Below are 27,282 nucleotides of genomic sequence, written 5' to 3' on the forward strand. Positions count from 1 at the left end.
CCTGTGCCCACACACCTGCTCCCGCACTCCTGCACCTTCACCCCTGTGCCCTCACACCTGCACCCGCACACACGTGCCCTCACCTGTGCCCACACCTGCTCCCGCACTCCTGCACCCTCACCCCTGCACTCACACCCCTGTGCCCGCTCTGCAGGGACATGGCCTGCACCCTGTGCACTGGCTGCTCCTAGAGCCCGCGAGCCCCAGCCTCAGACGCCAGCTCCTCACCCGGACTGTCGTCCCCACAGGTGCCGCTCGAGGCCTTCACCCGACGGAGGCAGCCCCGCCCCTGACCTCACACAGCCCGTGCCCCGACCGTGCCCACACCCACAAGGGAGGCCCGGGGACGCAGCCCACTACCAGCACCACTGACCCCTGCGGTCAGGCTCCGTCATGATGACTGGAGCAGGTGTGCACGGCTCCTCCTGGCCAGGAGCAGCCCACGTCCTGCACTCCCCGGGGCCCTGTCCGTGCCCTGTGCCCCGTGTGCCGCGTGGACACGGCCCCTTTGTGCCGGTGCTAGCGAGTGTGCTTAGCCCAGAGCCACAGCACAGAATAGCCCCATTCATGCTGGCGCACAGGGCTGCTGTCCCCAGGAGGACGGAGACAACAGCCCTTTCACGAGGGTCATAAACACAGGACACTGCTGCCCTTCTTCCAGGCCAAGGCCTCACTGGCCGCTGAGTAAGAGGAAGGTGACTCGGGCAGAGGCATCCGAGCAGGACACCCAGCACCTCCCTTGCTGCAGGGCTGACCGCCTGCCACACCCTGAGCCCGGGCTGGACACCCGTGTCCTTGTCCCACCCGCCCCACCACCACCCCGCAAGGCAGTGCTCGGGTGTCCCGCTGTCCTGCTGCACACCCTCGGTCCATCCATCCTCCCGCACGGCTCCCGTGGGATTCCACCCGGAGGGGGTCACTGACCGGCAGCTGAATCAGCCCATGACCCAGTGTCCCTCCTCCCCTGCTCCCCGCTCCCCTGGCTCGCTCCTCTTCCCCCTCCTTAGTCCCCAGGACCCACACGGGCCATTTGCTCAGGTTGGCCTGGGGGAGGAGGGACTGCGGGTAACGAGCTGAGGAGGCCAGTGCCAGCAGTGGCCGTAGAGACCTGCCCCAGGGAGGGACCTGTCTCCCCGGGGAGGGATTTCTCACCATCAAGCTGGGTGGGGGTCCTGCTGCTGGTGGCAATGGCTGACGTACCCCCGGGATAGGCAGCGGCCTCTCGGGTGGTGGACAAGGACGGGGGCAGGTGGAAGCACTTCGTGTGAATGGGTCAACGTCATTGTCTGGACCTGTGGTTGCTGAGCTTGTGTTGGCGGCCCTGGCGGCCCTTGCACAGAAGATGGCAGCTAGAGCAGCCGAGCATCAACCTAAGGCAGGAGGACCCCAGGCCCACGGACCCAGACCCCTGTGCCGTGTCCCCTGAACATGAGGCCCAGGAGCCGACGGCTAAGGCACGAGTCCACCAAGAGGACCACCACAGGTGAAGTCAGGGCCTGGGAGGAGGAGACGACCGGGGCAGGGTGTTGGGGTGACACTCCGTGCCCTTCCCCCACCCCCACAGCAGCCTTTGTCACCTGGGGAGACTCAACCCTGCGCTGAGCAGCTGTGCCCCGATCCAGGCTCGCAGCGGGGGGCGTGCTGCGTGACGCAGGCCCCGAGGGCTGTGTCCACCTCACAGTGTTCAGCCTCAGGCTGCGTGGCCGCGGCACAGCCCAGGGAGCCAGTGGCGGGCGGCCGGGGGTGCAGGCGAGGGGCTGCGGCCCAGGGGCATTTGGTGGCATGCACCCCAGAGTCACACCCCTGGGGCTACATGCCTGGGGCCACACGCCCACCCAAAGAGGCTGGTGGCCGGGACCAGGCAGCCAGATTTTGTTTGGAGTTTGATCCACTGCTTTTAAAGGGGGGCTTCCATGAACCCCGCTGCTCCGAAAGAACCACAGACGCCAGAGGGGCCCTTTCCACACCCTGCTATTTGGGGGCTCCCCTGGGGGTGGCTGGGGCACTGGGCACTTGTATTCCTCGGCCACAAGCCGAGAGGTGTGCCCAGGGTGTGACAGAGGGACCGGACGTGCAGGGTGGCAGGCAGGGGTGTGGGGGTGAGAGGCTCCCACAGGTGCAGCGCCCAGGGCCGCCCTAGCCCCACGGCCCACACTCGAAGCGCCCCCCACCCCCCGCAGAGGGAAGCTGGACTCGGCGCCGCAGGGACCAGGAGGTCACACCGGACTCGGATTTCTGGCTCTGGAGCCAGGCGGTGGGAACAGGCCCCGCGCGACCGCAGCGGACAGCTGACAGCACCAGCCTGCGCCGCGAGCCCGGGTGGGGCCGGGGGCAGGGTCTGGCCGAGAAGGAGGCCGCAGCTCGTTAGCCTCCCGCTGACCAGGCGCCCAAGTTGACACAGAATTTAAGATGGAAAAACAAGCAACCCAGTGAAGTGAGAACGAGCATTAATTAAAAGCACAGCGCGTGGCGAGCCACGTCCCCAGGAAGGACAGCGCGGCGCCACCGCTCGGGCCCGCGGGCCGCTTCGGGGCCACGCCGTGCGGCCTCCCGCCTCCTTCCCCACTCGGGCGCATCGCGGCCTACGGGCTTTCTGGCAAGGGCCGCTTGGCTTTCATTTCCTCCCAAATGTCGGGAAAAGAAAGACGCTGAACTGTATGTAATTGATTCGCCGTCTCTCAAGCCAATTACTCGGACTCGTTCTCAGTCACCAGGTCACGCCCGGGGCCTACGTGAAACACCTGTGTCCACCGCGCACGACATTTTTGTCATCGATAAACCCCCCTCCCCGCCGAGAAGGAACTTGCTGTCGACTCCGGGTCAGGAGTCCGGCCCCCAGCATTGCTGCTCTGGCTCTGCAGGAGTCAAACCCACAACACGGGCGCCAGCAGTCCCGGCGAGTCCACCCCGAGGAGCCCCCAGCACAGCCCCGGTCCACCCGTGGGGTCCGGATGCCTCCCTCCCGCAAGCTCAGGGTGCAGACGCCCCGTCCCCCGTGTCTGCGGCCCGATTCCTGCCACAGCCTCTCAGGTGCCGCCTCTCCATTCTGTTCCTGACTTCGGCTCACTGACTGCACCTCAGTGGGGCCCCAGAGCTGACCCCACTTAATCCACGCTGCCCACCCACCCGCCTCTCCCCGACTCCCGACCCAGCGTTTGCCGTCAGCCCTGCAGCCCTGCAGGGACAGTCCCAGACAGCAGGTGACTGCCAGTGGTGGCTCTGGTCTAGGCTTGTGCATGCTCCACCTGCCCACACCCCACCCGCCCCAATCAGCACAACCACTCATCTGCTCCCTCCTCCACCAATGCCCCTAACCTCTGGCAGAGCCTTGGTGCGTGCCAAGGTGAGTGACCTGAGAAACATTAATCCAGGAGTCATTCCTTGAGCCTGCCCACAGAGAAACTACCTCGTGTCTTTCACACACACACACACACACACACACACACCACTACCAACACCACCATCACCATCACCACCACCACCATCATCACCATCACTGTCATCATCACCTCCATCATCACCACCACTACCAACACCACCATCAACACCAACACCACCACCATCACCAACAACACCATCGCCTCCATCACCTCCATCACCATCACTGTCATCATCACCTTCACCACCACCACCACAACCACCACCAACACCAAAACCATCACCACCACCACCACCACCAACACCAACACCACCAACACCAACACCACCACCATCACCAACAACACCATCGCCTCCATCACCTCCATCACCATCACTGTCATCATCACCTTCGTCACCACCACCACAACCACCACCAACACCAACACCATCACCACCACCACCACTACCACCACAACCACCACCAGCACCACCACCACCATCATCAACAACACCATCGCCTCCATCACCTCCATCACCATCACTGTCATCATCATCTCCATCACCACCATCACCACCACCACCATCATCATCACCACCACCACCCTTTTCTAAAATTCTTGGTAAACAGAAGTTGTTGGAAAAGGGAAGAGGAGCCAGGCCTTTCCCAGGCGTGTCCCTTACGCTAACTGAACCCTCCTAAGTCTGCTGGTTTCTCCAAACCTGGTTGACAGCAGCCCCAAGCGCTGGGATTAGAACTTGTCTCATGATGTGGATTCCCGATTCCATGTCCTCTTCCAAGTTCACAGAGTAAAGCTCCCTGGCCCACCCTCCGTCATTCCAAAAGTGTACATGAGACCACAACCATGTGACCTCAAGCTGACAGTCCTGTGGCCAGCCGTTTGCTCCCAGATCCACCCAGACAGAAGCCAGCACCCCCAGATCCCCTCAGTTCTCCATGGGGACAATTTCAGAACTCTTTCTCGGGTGGTGGTGGGGCTGTTAGGTCAGAACTAACTCACCTTCCACTGAGGACAGCAAAATGCCAACAGGACTAATCCCAGGGGCCATTCTGCACTAATTACTGAAGAATCAAGGCAGTTTTGCCAAAAAGTTGGCCACCGCCTTGTACTTGGACCTCTGCTCCTTAGCCTCTCAGGGGGAGGAAGGCAGGAGAGAACCCTGGTACTCACTCCAGGGGCGGGTTGTTGGTCATCCACACCATGCTTGAGCCCTTGGGGGTGATGCCAGAACAACATGCCCCCCACATTGCACCCCGATTTCAAGGGGCTGTAGAGATGGCACCCTTGGTCACAGTGGGGAGCCCCTGTCCTCAAGAGTGGTAACCACAGACTGGTCCTTGGACAGCAGGTGACCCGAGTGGCACCAAGGACTGCAGGCTGAGCTGGGTCCTACATGGTCCCAATTAGGTGCCCCGGCTGACTGGCAGGGGAAGACATGACCTTCTCTGGAGAAGGGCATATCTGTGTGAGGTGTCAGAGAAACCCCACAAGCAAATGTTCGAGGACGGTGGCTGACATGCTGCTAATGAGAGCCAGGAAACCAGGAGGTGAGGCAAATGAGCAAGAACTGAGTCTAAAAAAATAGAAGAGACCCATTCAGCCTTCAGGCATTAGAATTAACAAACACAGGTTACAAAAGAACAAGTCTTTCTATTTTTTAAATAGACTGTATTTTTAGAGCAGTTTTAGGTTCACAGCAAAATTGAGCAGAAAGCAGAACTCCCATACACCCCTGCACAGTCTCCTCCTATTTTATTTAAGGAAATAAGTTACAAGCTTGACAATAACGTCAGGGAGCAGAAAACTGTAAGAACTGATACGTCTAAGCTGAACAAGGAGAGAGAACTTCATAAAAACAAATATAATCACTGAAATCAAACACCCGATGGATACTTTTGGTGGCAGATTGGGCAGTGGAGCAGAGAAGTGGTAAATGGGAAGATAATTCAGAAGAAATCACCTAGAATTAAGTGAAAAGAGACCAAAAAAGAAAGAGAGAGAGAATGAGAACACACAGAGTCAGAGTAAGAAAACAGAGATGGAAGAGAAGCTCTCTCAGAAGGGAAAATGAAGGGGGAAAAAAACCCCAGGAGTAGAATCTAGAGATAAAATGATCAAGAATTCTCTGGAATCGATGAAATACAACAACTCCAAGATGCAAAATAAGTCAAAACCTAGACATACAATAATGAAAAATGAGGAGAAAAAAACAGCAGAAACAGTCTGCCCGAGGAACAGAGCTCGCGTTCAAAGGCAGGACGGTCACGCGGACTTCTCATCAGGGCAGTGGGAGCAGGAGGGCAATGGAATCGGGCACTGCATATGCTTTCAAGATACGGGCCGTGCAGGAACCCTGTGCCCAGGAAGAGTATTTTCACGCTCACTCGTGAAAGAAATAAATTTTCAGACATGAAAAGGTGGGAGGGACAGAGAGTAGGAAGCGAGTTCTGAGTAAAGGAAGCTCTGCAGGCCGTGCCTCGGGTGACAGGGTGCTTCCACACGCAAGAAGAGACAGAAAGCAGCAAAAGTGCTAAATGTGTGAGGAAACCTAAACCAGGAAGCGACGGCGCAAAACTAACAGTAGTTTCCGGTGGTGTTAAAAGGGAAGCAAGATAGAAATGAAATGCCAACAACACAAACATAAAAGTTAGAACAGGGATGACGTAAGATTTCCCAAGTTCCGCTGTCTCATCTAGGGGGAGGGTCTGGATTAGGGTTGGCCTTCAGTAGGTCGATTTTTTCTTGCTACTTCTTTATCACCATCACGAAAATAACAGAAAACATAATAAATACCATTTAGATAGAAGAGAAGGCGAAAACGCCTCCACCAATGCGAAAGGAGGCAAGAAAGAAGAAAAATAGGAACAACAAGTAGAATAACACAAAATAAAACAGATTTCAACCCACATACATCAGCAGAACCATCAAGCAGAAACTAAGAAATGTATTTCTCGGGTAGAAGCAAAACGGCAGCGAGGCGGTCATAAGTCTTGAAACTCCCCGGATTTCCTCTCCACACAAAAACGGACCAGTCAGCACAGCAAAACGTAGAACAAATTAAAAACATCTTCCGCAACGCCAGGTGACAAAGCCCTGCCACTCCTGCCCACCGCCTGGTGTTAACAAACTGCCCTGACACTCACGGGCTCAGAGCCAGTGTTTTATTTTGCTCCGGGACACAGGTGCATCGGGAACCTGAGATGCAGTGCGGAGCGGGGGCTCCACTCCAGGTTGGCTTCCACACCCACGTCTACACAGGCAAGGTGGCCGGGGCCCCGGCGTCCTCTCACCACCCGGTGGTGGTTGTGTCCCCGACAGCGATCTCTCCGAGAGGTCTCTACAGAGGCTACGAGGCGGGCGCCTGGGCATCAGCACTGAGAAGAGGAGGGGGAGTGGGCCTGCCTGATGGAGGGGGGCAGGGGACCAGACACCCCCACCTCGGATCCCCACATGGTGTGGGAGCCGCGCGCAGTCAGCAGGGCCTTGGGGTGGCTCCACGACGGACAGAACCCGGAGATCACGAAGCATCTACCGTGGAAGGAGGGTCCCCGCTTGAGGTGGAGGCTTAGCCAGACGAGCGGATCTTGTCAGAAGATAAATGTTTATGCGATTTTTCATGGTAAACAAGGAGGAAACTTAAAGAAACTCTACCCTCAGCAAAGTTAAACGATAAGTGACGAAATGGGGAAAATATATGCCACTTATATCACGGTAAAGGATGAACATCCCTAAACCATAAGAAACCTCCAAAATTGGGGCACCTGGGGGGCTCCGTTGGTGAAGCATCTGCCTTCGGCTCAAGGTGTGACCCCGGGGTCCTGGGATCGAGTCCCACGTCGGGCCCCCTGCTTCATGGGGAATCTGCTTCTCTCTCTGCTTCTACCCTTCTACCCCCCGTGCTCCCCGCCCTCTCAAATAAATAAATGAAATCTTAAAAAAGAAAAAAGAAACTTCCAAAATCTTAGAAGAAAGCCAAACCACCTCAGAGCAAAATGGAAAGAAATGAGCAAACTGTATAAACTGTTCACATAAAAAGAAATGCAAATATCCTTTAAATACATGAAAAGACACTCGACTCCCCCCCCCACCCTGTGTTAAGAGTAATGCAAATTGGGGCGCCTGGGTGGCTCAGTCGTGAAGCGTCTGCCTTTGGCTCAGGTCAGGGTCCTGGGGTCCTGGGATCGAGCCCCATGTTGGGCTCCCTGCTCGGTGGGGAGCCTGCTTCTCCTTCTGTACCTCCCCCTGCTTGTTCCCTCTCCCTCCCTCCCTTCCTCTCTCTCTCTCTCTCAAATAAATAAAACCTTTTTAAACTTTTTAAAAAAAAGAAACGCAAATTAAAATCACACTGAAATTGCCATCTCTCCCCTGTCTGGCAACCCCCCCAGCAACAAACCTGACGGTACCGCCGTCGGGGTGGAGGGAAGCGTGAGGCCCACACGCTGCTGGCAAAGCGATGCAGGGGGCACCTCGTGCCACGGGACCGAGTGGTCCACACAGTGGAGTCGCGCGTCCTTTCTGGTCTGGAAACGCCTCTTCTAATAATCGAGTGAAAGATTTGCTGGAACACATGAAGCCATGTACCCACGAGGTTCTACTAGGTCAGAGTAAAAGTACTTCTAATAGCAGGAGACTGGAAACAAGCCAAATATCCGCTGATGGAGACGGAGCTGCCGCCGGGGCAGGACGGCGCCCCGGCACACGACGTGGGGGGACAGGCTCTTCCCGGCGGCAAGAGGGAGGCCCGGGGCTCGGCTTCAAATGGGGAAAAGTGGAACCAGGTCACGGAAGGCTGCCTTTTGCCTAAGTCGGGAGGAGGCACACATATGGAAAGACGTATGCATTTGCTTAAATTATGTTTAAACGGAAATATGAACTAAAAAAAGACTCAGAAAATATTGCCGCAGCGGAGAGAGAAGAAGATTTCAACAGAAGGATGAAGCTGCTCTTCCCAGAACACACTCTGAGCTGCGCTCCGGATGCTCCAACGTAGAAGTGACACAGAGTCAAAGGGGGGCCGACAATCCCTCACAAGTGGGAAGTGAAGTAAAACAAATGAGCCTCACGCATGACACCCTAAAGGCAGATGAGCGCAGGGAAGCTGTGGAGCCTTGTCCACTAGCCACGTTGTTATTACCTTGACGCTACCGGGCATACGGCGAAGCAAGATGCGGTCCTAACAAGGTCACTAGGAGCCACGAATTCCAGCCTCAGGAAACAGAGAAATGTAAAATCAGAGAAATCACGGTCTTACATATGAATTGAAAAATATCAGAATAAAGGGACGGCCAGGTGGCTCAGCGGTGGAGCATCGGCCTTCGGGTCAGGGTGTGATCCCGGGGTACTGGGATTGAGTCCTGCATTGGGCTCCTTGCATGGGGCCTGCCTCTCTCTCTCTGTGTGTCTCTCATGATAAATAAAATTAAAAAAAAAAAGAGAGAAGAAAAGAAAATATCAGAATAAAATGATGATGTATTTCTCTTAGAATTTCTTGAAATAAATAAATAAATAAATAAATAAATATTAAAATAAAATAAAAGAATTTCTTGGAGCTTTGTCTGCAGTCAGGAAAGTCACGCCCAGCCAAGCGGGCAGCCACAGGCTCCCCCGACGCAGCTCTGTGGGGCTTTCCAGCTCTGCAGACCCGGGTCCCCAGGGGACGGGGCCCACTCCGGGCCCACTCAGGACCCCAGCGGGGAGGGCGACTCAAACCAGAGCGCGAGGTCGCTTGAGACCCAGGCGAAGACCCAGGGCCCCAGGCCCATCGGTGGAGGCCGCGGGCACCTTGACGAGACACAGGAACGGTGACCACTGAGGAAAGACCTGAGACGGGGACTTCACCCAGATGCCAGACTCGGCTCCGCGGAGAGCGCGCTAAGAGCACGCGTGGGCCCGCGCGGGAAGGGCCAGCGACGCCCTGGCGCCCACCACCCAGAGACAGGACCCAGTGAATGAGACACTAGTGATTTGAACGCGTACGTCACCAAAGAAGATGTGCTGATTCCCAACGGACGTGCAAACGTCCTCAACACAGTCATAGTGAGCGAGATGGACCCGAAGCCCCACGGGAGGCGACGCACACACGAGTTGGCAAGGACATGGGGTGAATGGAACTTTCACACCAAGTGTGCGGCCATTTGGGGGAAGTTCTGGCAGTTTCTCATCAAATAAATCGTAGACGTACCCTGTGAGGCCCCCATCCCACTCCTAGGAATTCCCTCACAAGAAACGGTGCTTCCAGAATGCCTGGGGGGCTCAGTCAGTCAGGTCATGATCCCGGGGGTCCTGGGATCGAGCCCCGCTCCCCGCATCCAGCTCCCTGCTCAGTGGGCAGCCTGCTTCTCCCTCCGCGCCTCCCCTCTGCTCATGTGCTCTCACTCTCTCTCAAATAATTAAACAAAATCTTAAAAAAAAATCCTCAAGGCTGCAGACAAAAAGGTCAGTTGCCTTCCAGAGTCAAAAGAAGCCGACGATAGTCAGACTTTCAAAACCCACAAAGAATGGGATCTGTGGGGGGCTCAGCGGGTTAGCGCCTGCCTTCCGCCCAGGGTGGGATCCAGGATCGAGTCCCACGTCAGGCTCCCCGCAGGGAGCCTGCTTCTCCTTCTGCCTGTGTCTCTGCCTCTCTCCGTGTCTCCCATGAGTAAATAAATAAAATCTTAAAAAAAAAAACAAAACTCACACAGAAGCAAGGAAACAATGGAGAAACATTAAAAAAAAAATCTATGAGAGAAACCACGAATCAAGGATTTCAGAAGCAGCCAAGTACGGCATGTCCATGGCTCCAGAAACTAAGAAAGTGCTAAATTAGTAAGGATAACAATAATAACTAATAATAATGTAATAAAATTTTGAAAGAAAGGGAGCTTTTTGCAAGAACACAGAAGCCGAGCCCAAGGAGGTCCTGAAGCAGAAAGCTGGGGTCGCTCGTCACACGGAACACACAGGTTATTACCGACGTTACCAGGGACGAGTCAGTCGTCCACGTGTCCGCACTGACGTGAAAATCAGCGGGCAAATACGAGGGGCAGGCACGGCTCTTCCTGATGGGAGGGTACAACCAGCGACGTGAGCCGAAGAAGGGGCTCGAGGGCCACAGGGCAAACAGCACGGTGACCACCGTCGGGGGCAGGGCACGCAGGGGACGCTAGGCCAGCGGGGGTGACCGGACAGGTGGGGTCTACACAGGCCCCTCGAGACACTGGCCGGCTGCAGTGCAGAAACCCGGCCCCCAGGACGTCCGGACCAGTGTCACCGTCGACGGGACAGGGACACGGACAGCTCAGGGAGCAGGACGCGGAGAAGGGGCACAGGCGCTGCCGTGAGCTTCCTGCCAAAGACACGTAACCTCGTTGCAGTTTGAGAAGAACTCCAATCGTGGGCATTTTACCAAAAAACGAGCCAGTAGTTTGCAGCATATCAATGTCCCAAGAGACCAGGCAAGGAATTGTGGCAGGTTGGAGGACACCAGGGGATCCCAAGCACAACGCAGGGTCCAGGGCGCGGCCCAGGGGCGGAGGAAGGGCCTTAGCACTAGCACGGCCGGGGAGGCCTGAGTAGGGTGGGCGGCGCCACAGCAATACGGGTGCCTGGTCCCCTAAGCTGCCAGCGCTGGGGGGCCAGGGCGAGGGGGCAGCAGAGCTCTGGGCCGTAAGCCTGGAACTAGCTGAAAATAAAGCTTTGAAAAAATAAACACATTAAAAAGATGCCCAACACCACTAGTGGGAAATGCAAACCAAAGCTGCAGCGAGGCTCCGGCTCACATGGATGTAAGTGAGGAAGGGCGGCGGGTGCAGGCGAGGATGCAGGGAAAGGGGCGCCCATGGGCCCGTGGGCGGATACTCGCAGTGTGGACCGTCCACACCCGGGAACGGCATCGGGCCTTGACGAGGTGAGAAGTCCTGACACCTGCCACAAGGCGGGTGAGCCACAGAGACGTCCTACCGAGTGGAACCAGCCAGTCCCAGGGGACAAAGACCGTCTGACTCCACCCCGTGAGGTCCCTGCAGGAGTCACACGCGTGGGCGCCAGGGGCGGGAGGGGACGGAGTTCAGTGCTATTCAGTGCCGCGAGCTGACAAGCTCTGGAGACGGCCTGCGGGGGCCTCTGCAGCAACGGATGTGCTTAATGCCACTGGATGCACACGTACGCGGCCAAGGCCGTCAGCGCTGTCACCCAGGAGCTGACCTCCGCCGCCCGCCCGCGTCCACCGTCCCTGGGCTCTGAGGACCAAGCCGCCTCAGCAGCCCAGCCTGGGAGCGAGCGTCCACGGCCACGCGGCTGTCCAGCCTGCTCCTGGCCCGCGGACCCCCAGCGTCCCCTCGCCGGCTTCCCCCCGGGCCTCGGGCAGCTGCCGTCTGAGCAGCCAGGGGACAGGCCAGGTCACAGGCTCCCGAGGAGTTGGGCAAGGCCCTGGACACTGAACACGTGCTTTCACAACGGCTGCAGGCCTGTGTTTCTGGCCACTGCCCACTCCCGGAGGGCAGAGACCGTGTCTGCCCTTGGCCCCTGCCCCTCCTCCGCAACGAGGGCCGGGGTGCCTGGCCCAGAAGAGGTGACCCAGAAATGCTTGGCAGGGAGGGAAGTGTGGTGGCCCCGAGCCATGAGGTGGGGCCAGAAGGGGACGGTGCTGACCCACGCAGAGGGTCTCGGCGTCCCCAGGCACAGCTTGCAGGCTGCAGCTCCTACCCCACGAGCATCTCCACACATCCCCAGACGGGCCTCTGCTGTCCCGCCCTCTCCCGAGAGGTGTGTGGCCACGTGGAGATCAAACGTGGGCGGAAGGGGCAAGAGGGAAGGTCTCACATCTCATCTGTCAAAGGGAAAAAACCTCAGCCTGACCTGACCTCCTGGCTTGGGCACCGGAGTACCTCATTCTTCTTCCAGGATCTTCGTCGGATGTCCCAGAAAACCAGCCTGGAGAGCAGGTGCCCCGGGCGGGTGAGCGGGAGGCCTCCCTGGGGGCTGGGAGCCTTCTTCCTCCCTCTCCGGGTCAGTCAAGAGCAGTCATCCTTGGGGCGCCCGTGGGCGAAGCATCTGCCCTCAGCCCAGGTCACGACCTCGGGGTCCTGGGACTGAGCCCGGCATCGGGCTCCCTGTTCTGCCCGCCCCTCCCACTCGTTCTCTCTCTCTCTCTGTCTCTGTCTCTTGAAAAGATAGATAAAATCTTAAAAATAAAAATAGATTATAAATTTAAAAAAGAACATTCTGTCCGCCTCCGGCCCCTCCTCACTGCCTGCGCTGAAGACCCCAGAGTCCCGAGGACCTTTGGCCTCCAGGTGCTCCCGTAAAGAAACGCTTTGGGCCCAACAAACCCCAGCCCCGTTCTCCTCCTGGAACCACCTGCACTATCCTGTGATTTTGCACCGAGGCGCCCAGCCCAGGAAAGCTTGGATTAGAAACCGTAAACCAGGAAAAAAAAAAAAGAAAGAAAAGAAACTGCAAACCAGCAGAATCGCCGTTTACGGTACAAAAGACTCGACACAGAGGCCTCGGGTAAGGCAGTTCCAACTCCAGAGGCCGCCGCGGAAGCAGGGACACGAGCTCACTGGAGCCCGCGGTGCAGCGGCGCAGAGAACGAGGGCCCACGCAGCTCCCGAGAGCTCAGGCTGCCGCGGCACCAGGCCAGGGCAGCGGCGGGGCCACCTTCTACACCAGCGTCGGAACGATCCGTGGAAACCACGCTGCAGAGGCGCCGTCCCACCTGGGGAAGGCGGGCGGCCGGGGCTCAACCGCCGGGCAGGCGGGACTCCCCCAGCTCCTCTGCCCTCCGCGCCCCCGCCACGCCAGGCCCCCCTGCCACTCGGGGCCCCTGTTCCAGTGTCACCTCTAGCTCGGGTGAGGCGCGTGGACAGGCGGTGGGCGCGGTGGGGCATCGCTGGAAACGTACAGGCACCGTGTGCTTCACCCCATGAGGCTCCCCGCACCCCAGCCTCCCGAGAGGGCCCAGCCATGGGCACGTGTGACGCAAGGTCCACCCACCCCCCGAGACCCTGAGCCGACACAGCCCAGAACCTCCCTCCATGGCATGTGTCTCCAGCTCGCGCGTGGGTCCTGCCCCGGAGCCGCCCGCCCTCCGCCCACTCGGCTTCCTCGTGGCATCCACGCGTCCATCCCGCGCGCCTCGATGCCCACGCAGCTCTAGCTTCCCTGGAGCTCACCTGTACCCGCGCCACTCCGTCTGCCCCGCCGTGACGCCCTAAGACAACTACACACGTTAAGGCAGTTACTGGGGGCCACGGACTCACGGAGGCCAAGGACGCATCCGGCCCAAAGCTCTGATCATCAGGACCCAGATCAGGAGACAGGTGAACGTCACGCAGACACAACAAATCATCTTTTCACTGATTTTTGAAGATACCCATGAATATGACGCATAGAATCATGATAGCCTGATGCGAGTTCTGTGGGGAGGGGGTGTCCACCCGCGGAGTCAGGAGGTGACACGCGGCAGCTGGAGACGTGACGTGTGGGAGCGGAGGCCCCGGGCCGGGCGGCTCTGCAGGCTCTGGAGGCTGAAGTCCCAGATCAGGGTCCCTGCGCCCCTGCGTGGTGCGGCTCTGCCGGGAGCCCTCCTGGTGCAGACAGCGCCTCCAGCTGAGCGCTCACCCGCCCAACACAGAGGGCAGAGCAAGCCCTCTGCGGTCTCCTCTCGGGGCTCCCCCCGGGACCTCATGCAACCCTCATCACCTCTCACAGGCCCCCCTCCTCACACCGTCCCAGGGGCGCAGGGCTCCAACACGGGAATGTGGGGACACACAGCCTGTCGTGACAGCACCTAACCTGGCCCCGTGCCCAGAGGGAGGGCCTCCTGTCGCGGGGTCCCCGGGGTGAGGCCCACGACTGCCTCCCTGGGGTGCACAGACACGAGGCTGACCCGAGAGGCCTCTAAGGGGCAGACCAGCTGGGGAGTCTCGGCCCTTCCCTGAGGTCAGCCACAGCAGGGAATCTTTGGGGGGAAGTCCTGGGGGTGGGGGGGACAAGGCCCCATCACTCCGCCCTGGACTGTGGCACAGCACTGCGACCTGCGACCCGTGGCCCAGGCCGAGCTCTGGTGGAGAGGGCCTGCTCCGGCCTCACCCGGGGCCTCGGTGAGTGTGGAGGTGGCTGTTCAGACCGAGGGGCGGGCAGGGCAGAGCCGAGGGTGCCTCCAGCCCCCGGGAGGGTCCCCAGGTGCCAGGACTAGAGGCACAGATCCTAATTTGGGACAAGACCCTGCCCCATCCCGGGTCTTGGGCTCCCCACTTGTAGAGGAGGCTCTGTGATACCGTCATCTCGTCCTCTGCAGGCTCCTTGAGGACGTGGCCCGGCCTGGCCCCCACGGTGGCACCGCCTCCCACCCCTCAAGATCGGTCCCGGGCCTCCCGCAGCCCGTCCCGTGTCTCGAGGCCCACCTGTGCACCTTCACACAGGTGGAGAGAGCACAACACCGCCTGGAGCACGTGGGTTTTTATCATCACCGTTTCTTTTTTATAATCGTCTTGGATCGCTAGGCCGTTGTTCTCAACCTGTAGATCTTGGCAGTATCGGGAGAGCAAACTGCTGTTCCTAGAAGCCCAGACCCGGGAACTCCTTGACTCTGAGGCCCCCAACTGCCCCCGGGAAAGACGGCCGCTGCGGGCTCGGGGCAGCAGGCCTGCGGGAGCGCTGCTGCGGGACCACGGGTGGCCCGGGCACCTGCCCGGCTGCCGGCCCCTCCTTCCCACGCTCCGCCCCGGATCTCAGCGGCCACCGTCACCACCGACAATAAACGCCACAGTAAACCTTTTCACTAGAAATCAAGTTCCCAAACAAGAAGCCTGTACAGTGATGCATCCGTTTGCTTGAAAACCCCATTTAGAACGGAAACCGTAACTTCCATCATCCCCCAACCGAAAGGCACCATTACCAACGTCCCTGCTTTCCAACCAGATTCTTTTTGGGAGAAAGCAGGTGCGTCCAGGTAAGATGCTGAGCCGCTGAGTCCCTTCCCCAGTGACCGCGAGGGCTCCGCCCGCCTGTGGCACTGTCCTTCACAGCCCCCGGGCTGGCCCAGGTCCCCTGGAGCCCGAGATGCACGGGGCTGGGCCAGGGTTCTTGCTCCGGAGAGCACAGCCGCGTTCTGCTGCCCGATCCCAGAAACCCTTCTACAGGGGACACGATCCTCCTTGGGGCTGAAGAGGACTGAAGCTGACAAGGAGGAAAACAGGTCTCTGTGTCATGAATGGGGGCGGGGCGGGGGGGGGCACTGCAGGCAGTTGCCAAAGCCAGTCTTAATTTAGGGGCACAAATCAGCTTTCAGAAAGGCAGGGAAGGGGTGAGGAGGGTCCCGAGCCCTCCTTCTAGTCCTAGACCCCCCCCCCCCCCGGGAGACACAGGGCCTGGAGCCTTCTCCTCCCACCCCACCCTAAGGAGGCAGGAGCCCTCGGCTTCCCTCATGGGCGCCCCCCCAGCGGCCAGCACCCAGCTCTCGGGCCGGGCAGGGAGGGCGCCTCTGACTCCCGCTGCCCCGCGGGTCACCACCTTCCCGGCACCTGCAGAGGACACGCAACAGAGCCTCTTAAGGCGTTCCTCCCGCGGGAGGAGAAGACTGAGCCAACACCTAGGTCGGGGCAGCGGCGGCCGCCCACGGGCCTGCCCCTCCCAGGATGCAAGGTCAAAGGGACGGGCGGACAGATTTTCTAGGAAACCCCCGTCCAGGCCCCGCGGCCCGGCTCGGCCTCTTCACTCTGCGGCTTCCCCTCCGGGCCCCCCCGCAGCTCTGCCGCCCCCCTGGAAGCCGGAACACGGGAATTAAGCCGCTGACACCGAGGGGGAGGGGGCGGCCCAGCCGCGATGCGGAGACGCCCGCGGGGCGGTCCGGGCACCTGCGCCGCACCTGGGGCCGGTCCCTGCGCCCAGGCCTGTGCACCTGCCGCGGCTCCGGGGCTTCCCGGGAGGGGCACGGCCCGCGGGGGCGCCCTGGGGGCGCGGGAGGAGCCGCCCCCCGCCCCCCCCCGCCCCCGGGTCCGCCCCGGCCGCCCCCCGCCCCCGCGCAGGGCCCCAGCCCGGGGCGCACGGTGCCAGGCGCGGGCGCAGCGCGGAGGCCCGGGGGCGGCGGCTCACCCAGGCCCCGCGCCCCCGCCCCGCCGCCCCCGCCGCCCCGGCCCCCCCCGCCGCACCTCCTTTCCTTCCCTGCGCAGCGCATCCTCGGCCGAGCGGCTTGCGGTGCGCGGAAGCGGGGCCGCGGCCGCTGGGATCCCGGCTGCTGCGCAGAGCGCGGGGCGGAGGCCGCGGCGCCCTCGGACCTGCACCCGCGCCCCCGCCCGCCCGCCCCGCGCCCCGTGCCCCGAGCCCCGCGCGAGCCCGCTCAGCCTCGGCCGCAGTCGGGCTCCCCGCCCCCGCCCCCGCCCCCGCCCGCGGAGCTCGGCAGCCGGGCCCACAATTCACCGTCAGGCGGCGGCTCCGGGGCTGCGGGGCTGCGGGGCTGCGGGGTCTGGCCCCCCCTGCACCTGCCGCGGCCCGGGGCTCACCTGCGAGGGGCGCCCTCCTGGAGGGGCCCCTGAGCCCCGAAGCGCGGCAGGCCGGGTGATGCGGCGTGAAAACCTGCGCGCAGGGGGAGTCGCCCCCCAGGGAGGGCGCCCCTCCCCCCTCTCCCCTCCCCCCCCCCCCCCCGCGCACCTGCAGGGCGGAGGAGCCCGGGGTCCTGTGCGTGGGAGCAACATGTTCGCAGGTGGATCATCTCTCGAGGTGGGGAGAGGTGCCGGCCCCTGGCTGCCCTTCTTCCCGGGCCCAGGCCCTCCTCCCAGGCCCTCCGGCCACAGGTAAACCCGAACCACCTGTGGTTCCTTGATTGTAACGAGGACGGCATTCCACAGCACAGAGACTCAGGGGCAGGGGGGCCCTCCCAGCCGACCCCCGTGGCACCTTTAACCGGCCCATTCCACCATTCTCCGCCGTCCGGGGTGGTGGACACACAGGGGGACCTGGAAGGCCCACAGTGTCCACCCGCTGCTGCACTTCTTGGGTCCTTGGTCAGAGCCAGGGGTGGGTGGCTTAATGGGAAGAGGAAGAGGAAGCCTCTGGAGGACGTTCCTGGGAAAAACCCAGTGGACCCAGGAAGGCAGACCTAAACCCAGGTAAGTCTTCCAGAGGGCTGGCCGGCCCCCGGCTGTGCGGTGCGGCTCCCCAGGGTCTCAGCTGCCGGGAGGCGGAGCGGCAGGCACTGCTCCAGCCTTGGTTGGGGTCCCTAAGCCCGCGTGGGACCACCCTCATGCCGCCACTGCCGCTTCCTCCGTGAGCTTTTGGTGCAGACTCAGGAAGCACTGGCTGACGTCTGTGGAATGGGTCTTCTGCACCTGTCAAGAGGAGCATCTGCTGAGCGTGCATGTGGGACACAAGTATTTTCACATCTGGTCCACTCCGGAAGGTCCACACACCACCTGCTCCTTCCCAGACCTCCTTAACCCTGATCCTCCGTGGCTGCTCCTTATCAGCCCCTGGTCATGGGGATGGGGGTAGATGAGTATCTCAGCTCACGCTCCTTCCACGGAGAGCGGATAGCCAAACACGCTGCTTGCCAATGCCCACCCGGTGGACCTCCCTCCTCATCAGCCCCTCCACCCCCATTAGGGCTGGTTCCTCCCATTAAGGCTGGTTCCAGCCCCTCCCACCCGGACCATCAAGGCACCGGGTCAGGTGCACACCAGGCTCTACTTCCCAGTCATTGGTCAGCTGGTTTTAGGGAGCTTCCCATGAAACTAAGGATGCCAGTGGAGGGAAGGTGCCTTCAGAGGATCAGCTACCTGCTCAGGCAACGTGTTTACATGTTTAGAATGTGCCGGAGGACAATCTTGTGTCCGTCTGCTCACGCCACCATAACAAAATCCTCCAGATAGGAGGCTGGAAGTCCAAGACCAAGATGCCAACAGGGCTGTTGTTTCAGACCCAGTGTGCAAGGATCCTCTAAAGGTCCGCATGTTCCGCTTTCCCAGCACACAGTCGGTGAGTGTGGCCGCAGGTCCTTTCCAGCCCAGGAAGAAATGTTCGTACTCATGGGACTAGCCCAGGATCCTTCCCAGAGACACCCAGCTCTAACTACAAGGATGTGGGTGTGTGACCTGATTCAGGTGTGACCACCGTGTGAGGGCTGTGACTTCTGGGACTGTGACTCCAGTCTGGATCTGCTCCCCGTCTCTTCGGTCAAATGAGTCAAAGGCGCACAGGGGGCTTCCATCTAAAGATGGAGGGAGACAGACAAGTTGGAGGGGATTGATCGTGTGCACCCTACCCACACCCCTGGCTGTTTCCCCCAGAATGGCCCAAAGCCTCTCCCTGCTCCAAGGCACTAAGGCAGACTTGGACGAGGCAGGTGCCTGCATCCAGGGGAAGCATCGTCCTGGCTCTTTCCTGTGTGGAAGGACAAAGGGGCCACCATGGAGTGGGCAGTCTTGGACGAGGAAACAGCATGAGAAATGTCACCTTAAATACAACTTCTCTATGCGTTTGAGTGTTTTTCAAAACCAAAATTAAATGCGTATGTGAAGGTTATATAAAGTGTAATAACATTTTACGACATAAACTTGTACCAATTCAGTGTCACTAGCAGCAAATTAAAAACAGAACATAAAAACACTTCAAATGTATGTGAGGACTTACCAGGCCAAAAATGTAAATAAAAGGGGAAACTCAGCTAGGGTTGGAAAAATACTCATCAGAGAGTTCTGGTTCTGGGTAAAATGGAGTAAGCACATTCCCCAGCAAACCCCACCCCTGGCCATTTCTGTCCAAATGCCGCTCTAAAATCTGAACAGAGGCATGGAGTAGCCATTTAAGGATTCTGGAAGGTAAATGGTAGCAGGTAGATTGGGGGGGAAGATTAGAATTTGGAGCACCACCAAGCTGGTGGTGAGTTGCTCTTATTTCCCAGCATGGATTAAATCCAGCCCCAACCTGGAAGCGGCAGGGGCATGAACGGAGATCATTCCAGGAGACACCTTCCAATTCCAGCTCAAGAAATAGGAAATGGCTCCCCTGATGCTTAGTGAGGGGGGAGTACATCTTCCTTCTAATTTTGTCCTTTCTTTGTTCCCTCATGGCCCACCCCCACATAATCCAATGGTGGTGACAGCAACCGCAGCGACTACAGAAGTCTAACACTCTAGGGGGGAGCAGCTCCCTCTCTAATTGAGGGACTCTGTTCCCACAAGGGTTGGGCAAATTGCTGTTGTTTTCTGTCCTCCACCTCCCATGTGGCCCCAGATACATGTGCTGTCATCAGAAGTATATACAGAGGGGGATCCCTGGGTGGCGCAGCGGTTTGGCGCCTGCCTTTGGCCCAGGGCGTGATCCTGGAGATCCGGGATTGAATCCCACGTCGGGCTCCCTGCATGGAGCCTGCTTCTCCCTCTGCCTCTCTGCCTCTCTGTCTCTCTCTCTCTCTCTATCATAAATAAATAAAAAAAAATTAAAAAAAATAAGTATACACAGAGTTTTCTAGAAAAATGCCCAAAAAGAGAAACTTCAGAAATCTGGAAAGTTCTAGGGAGACTGCAGAAAGAGGGTGCCTAAGAAAAGCGATGTGAGAAAATTGTGTGTGGTCTGGCAACACCCCTGGGCTGCCCAGGCATGCGTCTGGCCCCAGCAGCCTAGCACCGAGTGTGAGAGGGCACAATGGGCTGGGCCACTGCCCTGGTCCCACTGGCTGGTGCACCCAAGGGACAGACCTGAATAGCAAGCACTGCACGGGTCGGATGGCACATTTAGCATGAACTCAGGTGCGTCACATGCCTAACACAACGAAGTATATCAACGTTCTCCATAACTTGGAAAGTACCAGAGTTTCATAACATGGTATTCAACGTGTGCAAGATACAATCCAAAATTACTCAGCAAACAAAGGAACATGAAAATCTCAACTGGAATGTGAAGAGGTAACAGTCACCGATGGGGAAACAACAGACATTGGGATTACCTGACAAGGCAAGTATTATAGAAATGCTCCAACCAGTAAGAGTAAACACTCTTGAGAAAGTGGAAAGCCAAGAAATAAAAATATAGGGGTGCCTGGGGGGCTCACTCAGTAAGCATCTGACTCTTTGTTTCGGCTCAAGTCATGATCTTGGGGTTATGGGATCAAGCCCCGCATGGGGATCCTCACTCAGCGTGGAGTCTCCTGGAGATTCTCTCCCTTTCCTCCTTTCTCCCCATCTGCTCCTCCCTCCCTGCCCCCACAAAATAAATAAATAAAATATTTTTAAAAAAGAAATGGAAAATATAAAGAAGAATCAAATGGAAATATCAGAACTAAAAAAAATAATAACCAAAAAATAAAATAAAAAATAATAACCAAAATAAAAACCTCACTAGAGAGACTCAACAGTGGAATGAAGATGAGTGAGGAAGGAGGCAGTGAATCTGAAGGTAGAGCAATGGAAATGATCCATTTTGTATTACAGAGAGGAAAAGAAGATTGAAAAACAAATGACAGAGACTCAGGGACCTGGGGCACAATATCGAAAGGGCTCACGTTTGTGTTATCCAACTCCTGGAGAAAGAGGAAAGTGTGGTTAAGAAAAACTATTTGAAAAAGAAAGAAAGAAAGAAAGAAAGAAAGAAAGAAAGAAAGAAAGAAAGAAAGAAAGAAGAACTATTTGAAGAAATAATGGTTGAAAATTTGCCCAATTTGGTAATGAAGACAAAGAAAACACTCCTAGAAGCAGCCCAGGGAAAATGATGAATTGTGTATAAGGAAATAATTTGGATTATTGCAGGGAACATGACGGATAGAAGGAAGTGGAGCAGCAGGGTTGAATGCTAAAGGAAAAAAAGCCTGTCAGAGTTGTGTGTGCAGAGAAAATACCCTTTAAGAATGAAAGTGCTGTAGACTGTGTGTGTGTGTGTGTGTGTGTGTGTGTGTCCTCTCCAAGTTCATGAGCTGACATGGAATCCCCAGTGTGGTGGTGGTGGGAGGTGGGGCCTCTGGAAGGTGATGAGGTCATGAGGTGGGGCCCTCATGATGGGATTAGTGGCCTTGCAAAAGATAGAGCAAGGAGCCCTCTTGTGCCTCCACCGCCGAAGGACACTGCAAGACGGCCATCTAAGAACCAGGGAGCGGACCCTCACTCTGGGATTCTCAGCTTCCAGAACTGTGAGAAATAAGTGTCTGTGGTTTATGAGTATGTGCTATTCTGTTATAGTAGCCTGAAAGGACTAAGACAGAAAGGGAAGTAAAATATTCTCAGACGAAGGAAAAACATCAGAATTTGTTGACAAGCAGACTTGCCGTAGATGAGAGGCATCACAAGGAAGCAGTCAACTGAGCCTAGGATATGGGAAATTATTTAGGAACAAAGACACATCCTCAAACTTGAAAATAGAGATGACTTGAAAGTGAAAGGATGAGGAAAAAGCACAAATGTCACTGCCACCCCAACCGACCCCATTGCTGACGTAGCTACACTATTATCTGACAAAATAGACTTTACGGCAAAACGAAGTAACAGAAATAAAGATGGTCACTTATAATAAGGGGTTCAAGTCATTAGCAAGATACATCAATTTTAAATGTGTATGCATATAATAAATTAGGCTTAAATATATAAAACAAAACTTGACAGCAGTATAAGGAGAGGGGCACCTGGGTGGCTCAGTCGGTTAAATGTCTGCCTTGAGCTCAGATCATGATCCCAAGTCCTGGACCCAGCGTGCTCAGCGGGGAGCCTGCTTCTCCCGCTCCCTCTGCCCCTCCCCCTGCTTGTACTCTCTCTTGCTCTCTCTCTCTAATGAATAGATTTTTAAAAAATCCTTAAAAAAGTAATAATAAAAACTAAAGAAGTATAAGGAAAAATATAAAAATACATAACCATAGTGGAAGGAAATAACACTTATCACAATAATTATTAGAATAAACAGAAAATTAAGCCATAAATATATAAAAAATTTGAACAACCTCATTAACAAACTCGATCTAATGGACATACATGCAAGACTGTGTTAAAAAAAAAAAGACTGTATTCAAAACACACAATGTTTTCAAGCCGAAGTGGTTCTGGGCAAATCCCAAAAATTTTTCAAGAATTAAAATCATACAGAGAAAAAAAAAATCATACAGAGCATATTCCCTGACCGTGCCATTAAGCTGGAAATCAATAACAAAAAGATAACTAGAATATAGCCATATGCTTGGAAATTAATAAATGCTCTTCTAGATAATACATTTTGGTCAAAGGATAAACCATGATAAAAATCAGAAATGCTTTTAAATAAGCGAAGGTAAAAATAGTAGATATCAAATTTGTGGAACGCAGCTAAAATATACTCAGTGTTGTTATGCCTCGGTGTACACAGCAGCAGAAAACAGCAGAAAGTAGGGAGCTAAGCACCTACCTCTAGAATCTAGAAAAATGTCCAAACCAAATCTGAATGAATAAAAGGAGAAACTAATAAATATAAGGCAGACATGATAAAATGGGGGAAATAAACAGGATAAACTAAGCCAAAATGGGTTCTCTGAAAATACCCATGTAATTCACAAGCCTCTGACAAATTTATGAAAACCCTCCAGATATTAAAATAATAAGAATAATATGTAAATTCTGTGCCAACAAATTTGAAAGTTGACATGAAATGTGCAAATTCTTAGAAATGTAGCAAAATTAACTAAAAAGACCCCATGATTTTTAAAGGCATTGAATCAGTAGTGAAAAAAATTCCCCAAAATAAAACTCTAAGCACAGATGGCTTTATTGGCGGTTTTCACCAAATGTGCAAGGAACAAAAGATAAAATCTGATACAAACTGCTCCAGATAGAAAAAGGGGTAACAATCCCCAACTTATTTCATGAGAATAGCAAAACCCCTTAAGAACAGTATGAGGAAAAAGGAGTCATTGGTCAATCTTACCTTAGAAAACGTGTAATTGATAAATGTGAGTGAGAAAATGAATGCAGGAAAAATAAGCAGATAAAATTCAACATTGATTCATGATTTTTAAAAAAAAACTAAGCAAATTTGGAATCGAGAGGAATTTCTTAAATCTGGTGAAGGATTTTTTTTTTCTTTTTTTAGACATTTCACTGAGGGGACGCCCGGGTGGCTCAGCAGTTGAGCGCCTGCCTTTGGCCCAGGGCGTGACCCCGGGGTCCTGGGATTGAGTCCTGCATCGGGCTCCCTGCATGGAGCCTGCTTCTCCCTCTGCCTGTGTCTCTGCCTCTCTCTTTTTCGTGAATGAATAAATAAAATCTTAAAATAAATAATAAAATAAATAAATAAAATCTTAAAAAAAAAACTCAATCCTGAAATTTTTTTTTCCCTAAAGATTTTATTTATTTATTTATTTATGAGAGACACAGAGAAAGAGAGAGGCATCCCAGGGTCCTGGGATGAGCCCCACATGGAGCTCCCTGCTCAGCCGGGAGTCTGCTTCTCCCTCCCCCTCTGCCCCTCTCCCTCCCCACTGCTTGTGCTGCTCTCTCTCTGTCTCTCTCAGTGTCTCTCAAATAAATACAATCTTTAAAAAAAAAAGAAAATTCTAAAAATGAAAAAGGAACCATTTACAATGGTATAACAATTGCAAGATTTTTTTTTAAGACTTTATTTATTTATTCATAGAGACACAGAGAATGAGAGGCAGAGACCCAGGCAGAGGGAGAAGCAGGCTCCATGCAGGGAGCCCGACACGAGATTCAATCCAGGGTCTCCAGGATCACGCCCTGGGCTGCAGGTGGCGCTAAACCGCTGAGCCACCGGGGCTGCCCCAATTGCAAGATCTTTATAGATAAAATCATGAAAATGTATTGAGAGAAGTTAAAGATAAACATAAAGAATGTAGAGTTATTTGCCTGGAAGACGGAGCTGCGATGAAGAAGTCGATTCTCCTCAAAGTGAGCTAGAAGCGTAACACAACCCCAGTAAGAATCCCAGCAGTGTGTGTACCCATTGTGTATCGATCGCTACGTAGTAAAGGACCCCAAAACTTAGAGGAAAACAGTACACCTTTATTTATCTTGGGGTCAGGGCCCTGGCTACGGCTTTAGGCGGGTCCTCCTTTTCGGGGTCTCTCACGGAGCTACAACCAAGGTGCTGGCGGAGGCTGCTGGCTGCGGTTTCATCTCGGGCCGCTGGACGCGGGGCCTCATCTCCCACTTTGTTGCCAAAGAGGCTGCTCGGGCAGACGGGCCGGCACGTGGCTGCTCCATCAGGGCCCGCTCAGCAGCAGAGACGCGAGACCAAGTCGCCGTCGTGTGCGGCCTCCCCGCAGAAGTAGCAGCCCCAGGCCGTGTGCACTCTGCTCACAGGACACAAGTCTCCCGGTCCTGTCCACGCCCACGGGAGGTTTCCACAGGGATGTGCACATGTATCTGAGTCAGATGGGAAGGCGAGAAATGCTGGAAAGGAAAAATACATCCAAGATTAACTATTTTGTGGGATTACCAACACACTGAACCAAGAAGAGAAAACTGACGAAGATGTGTCAGTAGAAATCATCTGCACTGGAACACAAAGAAAAACATAAATGGAAAATCATACCCAAGGGGCTCCTGGGAGGCTCAGGTCATGGTCCCGGGGTCCTGGGATCGAGCCCTGTCTAGGGCTCCCTGCTCAGCGGGCACCTGCTTCTCCCTCTGCTTTTGTCCCTCCCCTGGTTCCTGCGCTCTCTCTGTCTGTCGAATAAATACATACAATCTTAAAAAGAAAGAAAGAAGAAGAAAATTGCACCCAAGATCTACGGAAAACATCAAACTGCCTATAATGCATGTAATGTATACAGATGGAGACCCGGAAGGACAAGAGCGAGTAAACAGGATGGACTAAATATTTGAGGCTAAATCATAGCTAAGAGGATCCCAAATTAATGAAAGGTATTAATCACAGATCCAGGAAGCTCAGAGGACTCCGAGGAGGGTATGTGCACAGAAAAGCGTGCCGAGGCACATCGTGGCCAAACTGAAAATCGAAGATGAAGACCAAACCTTAAAAGCAACCCGGAGGAAAGTAAACACAACCCACAAGACAGAACAGAGAAAGAACAATGCCGAGTGTCCTCAGAAGCAACGCAGGACCGAAGACACTGAAGCAACAGCTTTAACACGCTGGTGGGCAATCCCGTGACTCCGAACTCCACGTGCAGCAAAAAAAAAAAAAAAAAAAAACCTTCCGCAAGCTGATGGGAGGGACGTTTTTTGGGCAGATGAGGCCCGAGAGTGTCCTTGGCAGATCCACCTGCACACACAGGCTTGCAGGCGAAGTGAGGTCCTGGAGGAAGGGGATGTGACGAGACCAGATAGAGTCATTTGGGGGAGAGAGAGGGAGGGAGAAGCACGAGCGAGGGGAGCAGCAGAGGGAGAAGGAGAAGCCGGATGCGGGACTCGATCCCAGGACCCGGAGATCGTGACCGGAGCCGAAGGCAGACGCTTCGCCGACGACCCAGAATCTTCACTCTTTAGGCAGCAGGTGACACCAGAGATGGTAAATCACTTGAGTGTGTTGGTAAACAGAGAATCATACCCCGAATTCGCAGCACCGCACTCTATTGCCGACCGCTGACCGGGTAACGGAGGGAGGTCCCCGCCTGTGTAGCACAGCGGGCGGCGCGCAGCTCGAAGGGGAGGCTCCGGGACCGGGGGGAACCATGCTCAGCTTCCCGCCGCTTCCTTTGTTCAAGGATACGCCGTTCTTGAGTTTTTGACGACTTGAAGGCATGCGCGCGCGTCTCCGGATCAACTTCTGAAGTCGTACGCGGTCACAGAGCGCGTGGGAAGAAGGAAGGTGCCTGCGACTCACTGGCAGCCCAGTCCCGAGCCGGTTGGGACCAGACATATGGGTAGTGGAATAAACGTCGGGGCACCGAGCGCTCCCAGTGAGGGGGACGGCGAGGGCGGGGTAAGAAGTGACATTTACGGGCGACGGACCCAGAGGGAAAGAACAAGGAGGAGAAATGACCCGTGTCGGTTCTGACGTGCTGCGGACGTGAGACGACGCAGCCTGCGAGAGACACGGGGCAACCGGAGGCCACACGCCCGTCGTGTGACCACAGGGCCGCTCACCTCTGAAGGCATCACAGGCCTGCATGTCGGCGCGTCCCAGAGCAAATCCCCACCACGTGGAGCAAACGCTGCTGGAGCCGTCGGGGGGGACGGGCCGCCCTAGAAGCCAGCGGGACCCGCAGTCCGCCACGCACGCGAGGGCGTTCCCCAGGGCTGAGCCGCCAGGCTGACCTCCAGAAGCCCTGAAAAACAGGAATCATAAGGAGCGTGTTCCCTGGCCACGTAGCATCAGATGTATAGACACAGAGATTTCTGTCACCTAAAGGGGGGTGCGTGCACAATCCCAAGCACGGGGGGATTGGACAACACGCTTCCAAGTAACACACGAGGCAGAGAAGAAATCACGAGAGAAATGAGAGTGTCCTGAACGGAGGACAGTGAGAACACGAGGTGGTAAGACTCGGCCTGTGGACCACACACCCTGAGGGGTTCGGGGTGCTGGCATCACAGAGGGGGGCGCACCGTGTGTCTAGACCTAGAAGCACGGGTGGCCTGGGTGGCTCAGCAGTTTAGCGCCGCCTTCAGCTTGGGGCGTGACCCCAGGGTCCCAGGATCAAGTCCCACGACTGGCTCCCTGCATGGAGCCTGCTTCTCCCTCTGCCTGTGTCTCTGCCTCTCTCTCTGTCTCTCATGAATAAGTAAATAAAATCTTTAAAAAAAAAAAATAGAGAAAACCAAAAGTTGGTTCCCCAAAAAGAAAACATGCACGAGCCCAGCAGATATCACGGGAAGACACTCGAGAAGATAAACAGGCAGATGAGGAGAGCGCGTCCGCATCCGTCCCCTGAGTGGGGGCTGGCGTGCGGGGCACAGCTCGGTGACCAAAGGAAAAGCCACCTGATAAAACCACGAACAGATTTCGGGGCGCTGGGGGTCTCCGTCAGTGAAGTGCCTGCCTTCGG

The 27,282-nt window shown here is 55.9% G+C and overlaps 1 protein-coding gene and 1 long non-coding RNA gene across 3 annotated transcripts in view; one reads left to right on the forward strand and one right to left on the reverse strand.

Annotated features, from left to right (window-relative positions):
• JAKMIP3 (Janus kinase and microtubule interacting protein 3) overlaps positions 1-16,642 on the reverse strand; it is a 97,024-nt gene extending 80,382 nt beyond the window's left edge. Inside the window, exon 1 of one of the 2 annotated variants that reach the window (XM_072804820.1) lies at positions 16,517-16,642. The gene's annotated coding sequence lies outside the window, so the exon portion shown is untranslated. Of the gene's footprint in view, positions 1-373; positions 785-16,516 lie in introns of those variants that run through there. The other variant, XM_072804821.1, reaches the window with a different exon arrangement.
• Positions 16,643-17,020: 378 nt separating this feature from the next.
• On the forward strand, positions 17,021-18,902 carry LOC140620512 (uncharacterized). The gene is made up of 2 exons (XR_012020267.1): positions 17,021-18,338; positions 18,464-18,902. It is a non-coding gene; the product is annotated as an uncharacterized lncRNA (long non-coding RNA).
• The last annotated feature ends 8,380 nt before the right edge of the window (positions 18,903-27,282 follow it).

This window comes from Canis lupus, chromosome 29, assembly GCF_048164855.1.
Source record: "Canis lupus baileyi chromosome 29, mCanLup2.hap1, whole genome shotgun sequence".
Classification (NCBI taxonomy): Eukaryota; Metazoa; Chordata; class Mammalia; order Carnivora; family Canidae; genus Canis; species Canis lupus.